This window comes from Erithacus rubecula (assembly GCF_903797595.1).
Source record: "Erithacus rubecula genome assembly, chromosome: 9".
In the NCBI taxonomy this organism is placed as follows: domain Eukaryota; kingdom Metazoa; phylum Chordata; class Aves; order Passeriformes; family Muscicapidae; genus Erithacus; species Erithacus rubecula.
This window is the reverse complement of record NC_136660.1, coordinates 32,386,354-32,399,954: the sequence shown is the minus strand read 5'-3', so window position 1 is coordinate 32,399,954 and position 13,601 is coordinate 32,386,354. Positions and strand designations below refer to the sequence as shown.

At 43.7% G+C, this 13,601-nt stretch overlaps 1 protein-coding gene across 2 annotated transcripts in view; it reads left to right on the top strand.

Annotated features, from left to right (window-relative positions):
* ADAM12 (ADAM metallopeptidase domain 12) overlaps positions 1 to 13,601 on the top strand; it is a 166,532-nt gene that overhangs the window by 75,819 nt on the left and 77,112 nt on the right. The gene's annotated exons all lie outside the window — the stretch shown is intronic.

The window sequence follows — 13,601 nt, the reverse complement described above, 5'->3', positions numbered from 1 at the left end:
CTTTTTTAAACGGGCCACAGTGAAGAGTCACTCTCTGAGTGTTCTCAGCAGTTCCTGTGCACAAAGGAGATGAAGGACAATTCTTTTATTTTCTTCCTGTTTGCTGCCTTTCAAAATATAGAAACACCTTGGCAGAAAGTGCCCTGAGCAAAGCTGGGCTTAGAGAAAGCACAAGCCCCAGCCCAGACCTGCACACTCAAGAGCAGCTTCCCTCCTGAAGCACTTGTTTACCCAACACTCACTTTCATCAAATAATTTTAAAAACCCCACACAACAGAACACTTTAAAAGCTTCAGCTGTGTGCTTAAAGATGTTTTTAAGGAGAGCTGGAACTAAGCACGTGGTTTTACTTAAATGGGTGCTGAGATCTCAGCTGGGTCCTTGCCATGATTCTGCAGCTTTATCCAGGCTTGGTAGGCTTTGCCCATTGGGAAGAGGAGGAAATGTTTGGTTAAACAGGAAAATGAAATCGCCACCCCAAAAGCCATTGACAGGCAAATAGGGGGAAGAGAGAAAACCTGAAAATAGTTTTTATTACAATTTCAGTTGACTGGACTGCATTTTCTTGTCTGCAGTTCACTGTTGGGATACTTGATGCACATCCCCTCTGGACAGACCCAGTTTAACTTTCCTGTCTCTGTCTCAGATTGAGTCCTGCCTGCTGGATTGCTCCTCTCTTCTCCTACCTGCAGATAAACACATTTGCTGTGATGATTTGAGTGAAATGCTGGCTCTGATGAAGACAGCTCAGGGTTTGACTGCAGCAGAGAGGTTTTTATCTTGCCTGTGTGACCTGTAGCATCATCTGCACCAGCCAAGTGTGAAATCAGCTGTGCCAGGCAGCTCTAATGAGGGAATAATTCCTCTGTGGAAATAAAAATATTCATGCTGTGGCACACCTGCTCTTGGAACAGAGACATCCAGAGGGAAAGGGGATTTGTCAGCCTTCCTCCTTCAGTGCTACTCACAGCTGACACTTTACAATAAACCCACAGGAGGTTCAAGGCTCTGCTACAGCAAGAGCTGTGTCTCCAGGAGAGGACAGGATTTCAGAATACAGATGTTTGCAGAGGGATGAAAGGTCTGAGCAGCTCTCTGAGTGCTGCAGCAGGGAGTGCTGACCTGTGATGGGTTTGCTACCTGTGGCAGCTCTTTCAGAAAATCACACAATGGTTTAGGTTGGAAGGGGCTTTAAAGATCTTTTATTCACAACCCTCTGTGGTGGGCAGAGACACCTTCTACTAGATCAGCTTTTTTCTTAATTTTTAACCCCTGGAATGCAATTTTCCCCTCTCCTCCCATCTTGGCTGGCTTTTGTTTGAATAGCTGTGTTTGTATCTATACCACTGGAAAGTTGTTTCCTTGAGGATTCCAGTTATGTTCTTCCCATCTGCAATCCCAGGAGCAGATAATAATTAGGAAGTGGCAAAGCTTAAAAAGAGCAGTTCACATTCCCATCTCCCTGGTGGCTGAAAGAACTTGAATTTCCATGGCTCTGATGCCACGAGCAAAAAGCTTTCTCCCTTCAGCTGGGAAGTTTTCCACTGCAGTTCAGCACATAAATGCTGTGATTTAACAATTTTACATGAATTTGCCTTTTGGATTAATCTTTGACATCTGGAATTTGGTGTTTTAGGGAAAAGATGCTCTGCTGGGGAGTGAATTAGTTCTACTGTTGCAGTTGAGCAAATAGGCTCATGCCTTTGAGAGGCCAGGAGAGAAATATTCTGGGAAGCAATTTGAGCTGATATTATTGGGAGGGTAATATTACCTGACAGATCTGCTGTGACAGCTGAAGATGTGCTGGAGCACAAAATAGAAAAGGAAAAGATTGTTGTTAGGCCAGTGCCAAGATGAAACCCTACCACTTGTGACAGCTGTTGGCAGCACAAAATCATTGTCCCCAACTTTGCACAGATCTGCAGCATTAGAAACTTCAAGACCATGTTGGTTGTGTGTTTCTGGAGATCTTGTTAGGGGTAATGCTCCCTGACAGCAGCCAGTTGTAATTGGCAATGGGAATCCTTCAGATACAGGAAAAAAACCTCAACATTTTCATGCTGATCCTCTCCCAGGGTCCTGATCTCTGCTTTCCTACTGGAGCCACCTGCAGCTCCAAACGTGATGAGATTTCTTGTTTCTAGAGCATCAAAGGGGGAAAAATGAAATGGGAGGATGTGTAAGCCAAATTAAGCTCAGTGAGATGCAGAGGGAATTTTGGGAAGCAGGGGAAGATTTGCCTTCTGTTTGTTGAGGTGTAGAGTTTGTTGAGGTGTGTTGTAGAAACTTTTAACATCTTTAAAACTCTGCAGATCTCAGCAAAGTTTCAGAGAGGGAAATCTCACAGAGAACTGATGTCCCTGTGCCCTCTCCAGACACACTCCTGGCTGGTTTCTTCCCACCCTTTCCAGGTATTTCTGCTGAGGTTCTGCCACCTTTCCAACTTTTAACCACCAGGAAACTGAGACAAGCCAAAGAGTCTCTGCTTGGGTCCTGCTGAAGTCTGAAATGCCTTTTTGGCAAAGCTCCCTGTGTCTGTGACACTGTACTTTGAGCCTCTCATCCATCAGAAAGGCCAAGAAGTATTTCCTCTTAGGAGAGGAGATTTCTGCAATTCCAATGCTGTGATGGTTTTTTTCTTCCCTCACCAGCTACAATTACTGTCTTGCATTGAGTTCAAAACTCAGCTTCTCTTGTTTGCTGCCTGATGTTAATTCAAAGAGTCTCTTTTGCATTCTATTTTTTATTGCTGTATCTCTTTCAGCTGATATGAATCACCATAGCTCAGTAGGAAATGATGAGATTCTGCTAATCTGCCATAATATTTATGAAATATTTCTTCCTGTGCATTATCTAATTGTGTCCAAAATATCCCCATGAAACCAAATATGGGCATTCATCAGCTGAACTCCTTAAGAGTGAAGTTTTTATCAGATCAAGGTAAAGAAATTAACAGCTGCACTAATGATCATAATACAAGAAAAACCTTCCCATAGCTCTTGGTGAAAAAATCCAATATTTTGAGCTGCAGAGCAAAGCTCTTCTCTTTTGGTGTGTTATGATGAGGAGAAGGTGTCTCAGGAGGTCATGAAAATTGCATAACATTGCACTTCCCAAAGTGCAGCTGGAATATTCATCCTGTCTGGAGTCTGACAGACTGGAACAGACCAAGGGGAATCCAGGATTAAACAGGTCCAAGGACAGAATCAAGAGATATTTCATTAATAGCATTTAAATCCAAGGCTGGGACAAAGATTATCATAAAATCTTCAGCCTTCCCAAAGAGCCATGGCAGGGGACTTGTGGTTCATTGCCAAAATGAAACCCCTACTTGGAGCTCAAAATGTGAGTCAAATATGGGTTTTTTAGGAAACAACAGCATCCCAGAAAAACTGGTCAGGAATTAGAGAGAAGCATTGTCCTGCTTTGCCCTGGGATGGAGTTAATTTTGTCTGAGCATTCAGAGCACTCAAAGCAGTGGAAGGTTGCTCTGAAGCATTGCTGACACCAGAAAATACCTACAAATATTAACCAAAAAAACCCAGTCTGCCTATTTCTCTGGTGATTTTTGCTTTGATTTCCCTTATTTCTGTTTTCTTTTTGTGCCTTTCATTATTTATCTGGCTGAGCTGCTGGGCTGCCATGCCTGGGATTGATGATCTTTGCATGCAGGAGGTGTCAGCCAGTTCTACTGCACCTTTCTCTTTATTCTCTGCCCACCCCATGCACCTCAGCCCTGCTCATAACAAGGGAATATTGGGAATTTCTGCAGCATCTCCTTCCTGCTCAGCCTGATAACAAAACAGAGAGTTGGCAGAACTGGGGGAAAGGGGAATGTGGCTGGGCTGGGTGGGTTGCACAATGAAATCACTGTCTAATCTCAGAGCAGCTCATTTTTTGCAATCTACACATCAGCCATCAGTTAAAACAAAAACAAAACAAAGAAAGAAAAAAAAAATCCAAACCCCTTTCCATTATTTTGGACAAGGATCTAATTAAAAGCAGAGGTCTGGAGGGGAGCAGCTCAGGATCCTATTACACATTTCCCAAATTGCTGGATTCCTGCTGTTTTGGTGGTGGCTCTGGTTGTATCATCTGTCCCCTCACCTGGTGGAACTTTTTTTGTTCAATATTATTGAGATTTCCCTGACAACCTGGCACCTCCTTTCACTTGTGCCACCTCTGTGGAGCAGGCAGTGGGAGCAGAGTGGGGGAAACCCTTGTGCCCCTCGGTGTGTGCCAGCCCAGCTCTGATAAAATGTGCATGGAACACTTGTAGGGCAACATCTCTCACCAAGTTAAACAGTTTCCCTGGGATGATTGACCTGGCAGGAGTGAAAAAAACCCCACCCTTTGTTATGTGCATGACACATTTTATGTCTCTTTTTGGACATTTAAAGAGTAAAAATTCAGCAGCATGAGAGGAAGCAAAGAGAATTTTTTTGTGCTTGCCATGCACTGGATAATTATTGTTGATTACCTCGAGCCTAAGGCAAGGAGAAGTGGTTTTAAAGCAAAAGAAGAAAGATTTAGATGAGATATTGGGAAGGAATTGTTCCCTGTGAGGGTGGGGAGGCCTGGCACAGGTGCCCAGAGCAGCTGTGGATCCCCTGGATCCCTGGAATGCCCAAGGCCAGGCTGGACACTGGGATTTTGAGCAGCCTGGGACAGTGGAAGGTGTTCCTGCCATGGCAGGGGTGGATCTGGATGAGTTTTAAGATCCCTTCCAACCCAAACTATTCAGTGATTCTGCTGTGGTGTCTCTTCTTTTGGAGAGCTCCTTTGGAGGGATTTTCTGCAGGGCTTTTGTCTCTCTACTCTTGTTAAAAGCAATTTCTCACCTCACCTGAGGCTGTCCAACACCAAAACATGGATGAGCATATCCTGGCCTGAGTGTATCCCAAATGAAAGAAAGATGATTCTGGGAGGTTTGACCAGGAGATAAAGCCAAAAAGTCTGATCCTGTTGTGTAATCAACCTTCCTTTTGAGATCCCACTTGTGATGCTTGCCAAATTTTCCTCTTGGCTGTTATGGCATTCCCACATGTCCCAGGCTCTCTGGGTTTGGGTTTCTGCAATGTGCTGCCTTTGTCTCCTGTCAGCAGCAGCAGACAAATTTAAGGGATAGGATCACACAGCTTCATCTTTTCCATGCTGCAGTCTAGTCTTAAAGCTGTTGGCAAAACTTTTACCCTGCTGAATTCCTTGGTGATGAGTGTTATTTCTTTGACTGATGTGTGCAGGCAGGGGAACATTTCTACATCACTGCCCAAACTTCCTAAAACATACTTAAATAATTTACATAAAATCCAAATCTGCGTGTGAAATATCCTCATGAGTCGAGGGTTTATTCACTGTGAATCCATTCTGTGAGTGGGAGGAAACCTAAAGTGTCTTGGATAAAATAGCCTTTATAAAATATAGATCAATTTCCTAATATTTATGTCAGATGCTTCTCATTATGGGGTTTTTTTTTTTCCTTCTTTCTTATTTCAGTCTGAAACTGCCTTAGCAACCCCTTGCTAGCACTGCTTCATGTGGATGTTAGCACTAAATCAGGAGAGTTTCTTCTGTGTCTGTCTCATTAAATATTATCTCTCTGATTTGCCAGTGTGGATGATAATAGAGACATTAAAAAGGCATGTATCTGTAATTGCTTTTTAATGCCACTGCTATTTATAGGTGATCTGAGTTTCAAAGTAACATGGAAAGTCATGTAAAAACATAAAGCTCTTGGTGATAAGGGAGTGCCAAGGAAAATTGATCATACATGAGGTTAATTAATTCAAGTTGTGTTAAGGATCCTGAAACGAAGCAGATTTCTGTGTGCAGTGTGTTGTGCCAGTCAAACTCAGGGTTGTGCTAATTACTGCAGCCTCAGAAGCAGTAAAAACCCATAAATTCTCTAGTTTTATATGAGCATTATTAACAAGAGTCATAGCAGTTCCAGGTAGGACAGACATAGCCTGATCCATGAATAATATTTTAAAAAAAAGTGAATTCACTTCTGTGTGGAAATAAACCCTACATTTACCCAACAATCCTGGTTTTCACTTGTGCATGGCACAGTTCCCACAGCAGGGCAAGCCCAGCTAGCTCAGAAATCTCCTGAAGCATTTTACATCACTAAAAACTTTCAATACATCACTTAATCCTTAGCTGGGCCAGGGGGGCTCTCCACAATCCTGCTGAACAGTTTCCCAAAGGATTGTTTCTTCACACAGCTACACAAAATAAAGCAAAGGCTGCCAGGATTTCTCAGGTCAGCAGCAGTAGCATAAACTTGCTTCATTTAAGTGTGAATAAATCTGTGTGATGTAAGAGGATGGGGCACCAGCTGCATATATTTCACATTAAAACAGATAAATGTAAGTATAAAATAAAATCCTGAAGGGATTTTGTGTGTCCAACTTGCCCAAGTGCTTTAGAGAAGACTGATTTTCAGGGAGTGGTTACCCAAGAGTCTGCAGCTCTCTCTGAATTAACAATTAATTTTTAAGACTGCTTAATGTATGTGAAAATTCATATAGTACTCCATATACTGCATAGAAAGTATATATATATGAATATATTTGTGTGTGTGCACATATAATTTCTCCACATTTGACTCACACAGGATGTATGAATAGTTTGCCTATAATCCTGTGGAAGTTCATTTTCTGGCAGATGAATCTATATTAATTCCTAAAACCCTGAGCAACAACAGAATTAGTTTGCAGTGTTAGGGGGGAAAACATTACAATAAAAATGAAGCATACTTTTAATTATCTGTAGTCATTTGGATGAAATCTATAATGAGCTTGATAAATGCTGATGCTCTAGGCATCAATTTTTCAAATGACAGTAGAACCAAAAATATCTGGGAAGGCATTGTTAGCTCAGACTGCACAATATTTTTGAGGTCTTGGTTAGTAGGAATAATCAAAATGACTTATGTAAGATAAGTGTCATATCTCTGTCAGCAACTAAATGTTAAATGTTATTATAAACTAATTACTTCCTGGAACTGAAAAGAAAATTATAATTTTGTGTCTTAACCACTAAAAGATGGTGTCTGATCCTTGCCACTAAACCAGGCTGTCTGCAGTGACTTCACAGCAGCCTCTGAGTGGGTGAGGAGAGAGTTTGGACCAAAACCTCACTGCAGAGAGGAGTCAGGGTGTGCTGCTGGCATTAATCAGCCCCTAAAGGAGGGAAAGAAGAGGGAGCTGCTGCTGTGGGTTTCTGTGTGAGCACAGGGAGGAGGAGGAGGGATGCTGATGGCTCAGCCCTCTGCTGTCCTGCCTTCCCACGTCCATCTGCTGCAGCCCTGGCTCACCTCTCCAAAGCCACAGGCTCTGCTCTGATGCTCCCCTGCAGACATTTGCTGTTGGATTGATGGGTTTAATTTGCTCATAAAGGGGTCTGACACATGGCAGAGTCATGGAATTAGATTCAGGGGAAGTGCAGAGCAGCGAGAGAGGTGAAAAAGCAAAGAAAGTTGTTAAAAACTAATTTGCCCTTACTGATTTCACTGCTTTTTCTTCCTCTGCTGGCTGAAAAACACAAGCATGGAGCCTGAGCTGGTAGCAGGGGTGGTGAGCAGTGTTATTCCATTAAAGGTCCCACTGCTGCCACATCTTATGGAGCTGGGCACTGACAGGTGCCAGCCTCACACCCTGTGTGGTACCCACAGGCTTCAGGCTTGTTGAAGAAAAACACCAGTGTGGTTGTGTTGCTTTTTTTGTGTTTTTATGTACTAAGGAAAATGTTCCTCCTGTTGAATAATAAACCTCAGCATGCAAGAGGTGATGAAAGAAGAGCTGGGAGGGAATAATGGAGGAAAAAGGAGAGACAGTGGAGAGAAGGCAAAATGCAGGGAATGTGGGAACATGATTAATGGGTAAGAAAGAGAAAGGAATGAGGAATATTTCACCCCCTCTCCTTTCAGCTGCCTCCACCCCATAAACTCACTCATTGCTTGGTAGCTCAGACCCATGGTTTTGTTCTGAATCACCTCATTCTAATTTTAAGTCATATCTTGAAGCAGATTAGTTGGAAATGAGCCATGATCTCCTGAGAGTACAGCCTGGTGTTGTTTGAAATATCCCTCCAGGCTTCCCCAGGACACCAAAGTTCCACATTCCAGCAGCTGATCAGAGTTTGGGATGGGTTCCCCTGCCCAGGGCTGAGGGTGGGTGGGAGCAGCCCCTGCCTTTGAGGATGTGCTTGTTTAAGAAGTGGTTCACCATGTCACCATGCAGTGACACCTCTGTGCAAGAAATGGTGCTGCTGGCAAAGCCAGAGAGCAGCTCTGGGGTTTTTGGGTGGGAATGATGCTAACAGGAGTTAACAGGGGTCCCACACAGCTCTGCTGCTCAGGCAGGAACAACACAGGAACAACCCTCATACCCTAAAAAGCCACATGAGCATTCCCAGGCAGCCTCCCAACAAAACCACCCAAGTTCCTGACACAGTGGGGATGTTCCTGGCTGGTTTTTTTTGACACAGTGGGGCTGTTCCTGGCTGGTTTTCTGTCCCCCTAAACTTGTGCTGGGCACTGGAATCAAAGCCTTCTCCACACTGTGATTGTGCCCTGAGCCTGAGCACAGAGCTGCAGCCTGGCTGTGATACCAAATTAATTGATCTTCTTGGAAGTCACTGCTTTAATTGGGAAGGAAGAGTGGCAGGAGACACTGAGACATCCTTGTGAGCTTGTGTTTAATCTCAGTTTCCATCCTGCATTGATCCCTGGCTCATAAAGGATTCAGAGGCAGAGCAGGAGCATATCTGGGGGAAATGTTGAATGTTTCTCCTCTTCATGAGTTATATCCTTACTTTTGGCCACTGGTGGAGACAGAATGCAGGACTAGGTGGACCTTTGGTCAGGCAAGCTGCAGCTTATTTTAGGGCTTTTGCACTTACTGAGTCTTAAAGCAGATTTATAGGCTTGGGATTTAAACAGATTTAAATACAAAGATCTCCTTAGGATCTCTGCCCACTTCACCCAGTGTTTTAAAAAGGACAGTGAGGCACAGGGCAAAATGGAGAAATATCTCTGAAAGTCAATAATTCTGCAAGTGAAATATGAGCACAGCCTGCTTAGAGCAAATGGCTCATGCTGATGGCAAGGAGGAAATTGTGGGTTTAGTTAAAAACAAAAATGCCATTTCGTGTTTCAACAAATTGGCAGAAATGGCAATAAAACTTCTGTAAAATTAAAAATGCAAATGCAAGCCTACAGGCAAACACTCCAAAGCAAGAATAAGGTACAGAGAAGATGTAATTGTTGGTTGGAGTCTAAGGATAAACTTAGGCTCTGTGACTTTTCATTTCTGTAGGAACTTGGCTTCCTAAAAGTATTGCAGATGCTTGCAATAACCTTTTGTAATCCCACAGCACTATTTGCATTTCGTTAGTTCTATTTTAATAAGCTCTGAGTTTTCATTTGAGCCACTTAGATTTCTATGTTTATAAATTTTCCCTGCTAAGAGCAGTTTTCTTGGATCTTTTAACCAGAATTCCATAGCAGTCTGAAAATGTTCAGATGCAAGTACAGTCAGACAACTTGCCCAGTGACATCTGTTCAGCAGCATAATTTTACTCAGCTACAAGTGACATATTTAATTAACTGAGACATTTCAAATAGAATTTGACAGCTTTCCAGCCCAGTATCTCCAAACTTACTACGGGCTGAAAATGTGCCATCCTAGGAGCGTTACAGGGCCTAGGAAGAGTGAGTTTTATGAAAGGCAGTGCTGGGATATTGGAAAATAATGCATCAAAAAGATCATGTCTGCCACTTGTGATAAAGGTTCTGAGCTTCTGAGACATCTCTGTGATTCTGGGCAGTCTTTTGAGCCTTTTGTTCAGAATTTCCTGCATCTGCAGCTCCAACGCTGGGCAGGCAAGATCAGAATGTCATAAAAACCTCTTAGATTATCTTGTACAAGTTTTAGTGGAAGCATAATGCTGGGAACTGTGCTTTTCATCAGCAGCCGAAGCCCTGCCATGTGAGGAACAGGTCCTGGAAGGGCAACCAGGAGCTCCAGAGCCCTGCCAGCCTTTAGCCCAGCCCAAGCCAATGCAGGATTCTCCCTTGCACAGGTGGGGCTGGGCTCAGCCTGCAGAGAGCAGAGCCCTTCCCTCTGATCTCTGCCACAGACACTTCAGAGGTGCAGGAGCTCAGTGCTGATTTCCAGCAGGATGCTTTCACTTTTGGCACTTTGCTTCAGGGTTTCACTGAAGCCACTTCCATTACCCAAAGTTGAAACCACTTAATGTAGCTGGAGCAGCAAAGTCTCTCCAATGCAAGCAGCCTACAGGCTTTTCCTGAATGTACAGTTTGTATTTTCCCATCAAAAATCCATTAGCCAATAAGCACCAGCACCTCTCTGACACTGACAGCAATTTGTGGCATGTGTTATTCTGGAGCCTTTCCTGAAATGTTTGTTTGTGGCACCCAGCCCAGCTGAACCAGTGATGGGATTTCTGTTAATCCAGCACCCAGGGAAGCTCAGGGAGCTGATATGATATATTCCTCACCAGAACAACTCCAAGAGAGGTGCTGTAAGCTCTGGTAGGTCAGAATTGCACAGAGAATAGTCAGAAGGTCTTTGAGGTTAACATGGGAGTGCTGGGAATCCAGTTGTGAGTTTGGCTTTTGGGATGAGTGATGTTCATCAGCTCCAGCCAAAGCCCATGGAAGTGCTGCCATTCCCTCTCCTGTGTCTGAGCTCTCTGTGGAGACAGAGTGAATCTTGCTGTTCTTCCTTCAATTCCCCCACATGTGCCCTGTGTGTTGTTTCTTCCCTCAACACCCACATGAGGTGTAGGGTCACCTAAACCCATCCCATTAGGGAGGTCTGGACATCCTGACCAAGTTAAAGTCATTTCAGGAAAATAATTTGTTTTTACCCACCTACTTTGTTGGAAAACATGTTATTTATCTTTATGCTTTCCCCACCACACTGGATAGCAGTATCCTCTTCATTAATGTTTTGGAATTAGAGTGGTAAATAAATGCTGCAGTTTTGGCAAGTAAATGGTGACATAAATGTGACAACTAGTGGTGGGTGTGCACTGAGGGGCCAGAACAGCACAGGAGGACACCAACATTCTGGATTTCATTTCAATCTTTGCCTGTTGAATTTTGGGGAGGTGGAGCTGGTGGATTATTTGCCCAGCAGTCAGGAAAGAAGAGAGCTCTCAGCCTCTGGGTGGTTGCCAGCCAGGGAGCTGCATTTCTGCCTCTGGTCAGATTTGTTGGCTTGGACTGTTCAGTGTTCTGCACCTGCCACCACGTGTAGTGATGGGCTGTGGACATGGTGCTTGGAGGCTTTGAAAGGTGAAAAGGCACAGGATTATATGAATTTCTGCATCAAAAGGACTGGGTGCAAGCACAAAGACATATTTTCCAAATCTAGTGTATGATCTGCTCAAATTCTCTATCTCCTGTCTATGTGAAATAAGCTGCAGGCTACTACCATAGAGTTACTCTTGAAACCTGGGATGCTTGGTTGATTTCCCAGCTATTATAGTTTTATGTTACTCCACTCTTTTCCTCTGAATTGTTGTGCTAATTAAGCTCACGAATTTCAATCTCTCAGGCTCTTCAATTATGACATTGCAGCCCCTCTGTGGCAGCACACTGGAGTGTGGCAGATAGGATATTATGAAGTGGAGACATTCAATGGGAAAATGTCCAAAAGCAGTTCAAATCGCTTCAGATAATTAAACAAGGGGAAAGAATGTGGCATGTTAAAAGAATATGAGATGGTTTTGTGTATAGAATAGTGTCAGGTACCTGTGCATGGGAAACTCATTACCCATGCTGAACTCATTTTTTACATTGTAATGAGAAAGAAGAATTGAAAAACACCTCTGTGAACATCACCTTTGTGAGTGCTTGCACTGAGACCTCCAGAGCAGAGGCAGCAGGTTTAACAGACTTGTTTATTGCTCTGGATGTACCTGGGAAAAAAATGCAGCAATTGAAGAAATAGCAACTAATTTCAGTGTAAAGGTCAAAATAACCTGACTTGAGATGCTTAAGAATTAATGGAGTAGACTGGTGTCAGCAGGCAGAATAAATGACATTTTTTATAACTGCCTGTTCACATCCTGTTTGTCTCTTCACCTCCCCCAGATGCAGGAAAGGTTTCAAATGAATCGCCAGAGGGTTTTCAGAAGAGTTTGTGTAACAGAGTGAGGCAGTGCCTGAATGGGGGAGAAAAAGGTCATTGGGAATGACAAAAAAGAGTAAAAAGTCAGAGTAAAGGTCAGGGGGTGTGAGCTGCACCCTGGGGAAGGGAGGAGCAGTCACACCTGAGTCACACCTGAGTGTGACAGGGCAGCACAACAGCTCACTGCCACCCTCTACAAAACACGACAATATTCAATGTTCTCCCTAAAACAGCAGCTCCCAAAGTAGAGTGACTACACAAGCTGTGAATCAAAGCCAAGGGGGAGCAGAAAATCAACCTTCAGAGCACACAGAGTGTTGTGCCCCTCTGCAGAGCTCAGCAGGACACGGCACCTTCACCACTGAGAAACAGGTAACCAAAGGGGGAGAGCCCTGTGATGGTGAACCCCAGGTCTGCTCCTGCTGAGGTGATGCTGAGATTTTTTTTTCCTGAACAGCACTGACATGAAAAGTGCACAGCTCTTCTCCTTTTTTTACAGCCTGATATTCTGTACTTGGTGCCTGCATGGCTGAAGGACAATTTGATAATAATCTGGACCTATGTAAATGACAGAAGCAGCAAGAAGGAAAGCAATTGTCTCACTGGTGAAAGGAGTGGGCTAGGAAAAATGAGGAAAGGCAGGATTTTGGGAAATGCATCATGACAGTAACATCTGTTGGAATGCAAAGTGATCTCCCCTGGAAAGTGGTGGGATCAGCATTGCTCCTGACATTTGCAGCTCCATGAGGCAGAACCTGGTTTGATCTATGGCACACTTGGCTTCCAGGAGCTTTCTCTATGATCCACTGGATTTTTTCCATCTCTGACTCCTGTGACTGTCTGTCTGACTCTCCCTGGGTGATGAAATATCATTATAACCTTTGGAAATAATATATTGGTGCCTGGAGAGCAGAGACTGATTTTCTCATTTGCAAGTGAGAGGCAGTGTGTTAAATTACCACTCCTGTCATTAAATGGATTGAGGAAAAAAAATCTGGTGTGCTTGAACCAGGACATTTTTCCCCTCCCCAAACAAACCACCTCAGATTTCACCTTGTGGGGGGCCAGGAAGGTGAGGATTAGAAGTTTAAATAACATTCATCATTTTCTCTGAGGCTTAGCTTACTTGCTTGACACCTGAAAATGTTTCAGCAAGTCAGACATGGAAGCTTTCTGCTGACTTACAGAGGATGAGGGAGCCTGTGCTGTGTCTGTCAGAGAGCAGAAGCATAAAATTTATCTTTCTGGTCCATGGAAGCTTTTGCTTGTTCATTTGGCTCTGAGAAATTTGATCCTGAGCAACCTGGTCTAGTGGAATGTGTCTGTGCCCATGGCAGGGGGGGAACTGGATGGGCTTTACAGTCCCTTCCTTCCCAAACCATCCTGTGACCCTGTGAAATGGGAAAAAATCACTGTGCTGATAAACACAGTGACTAA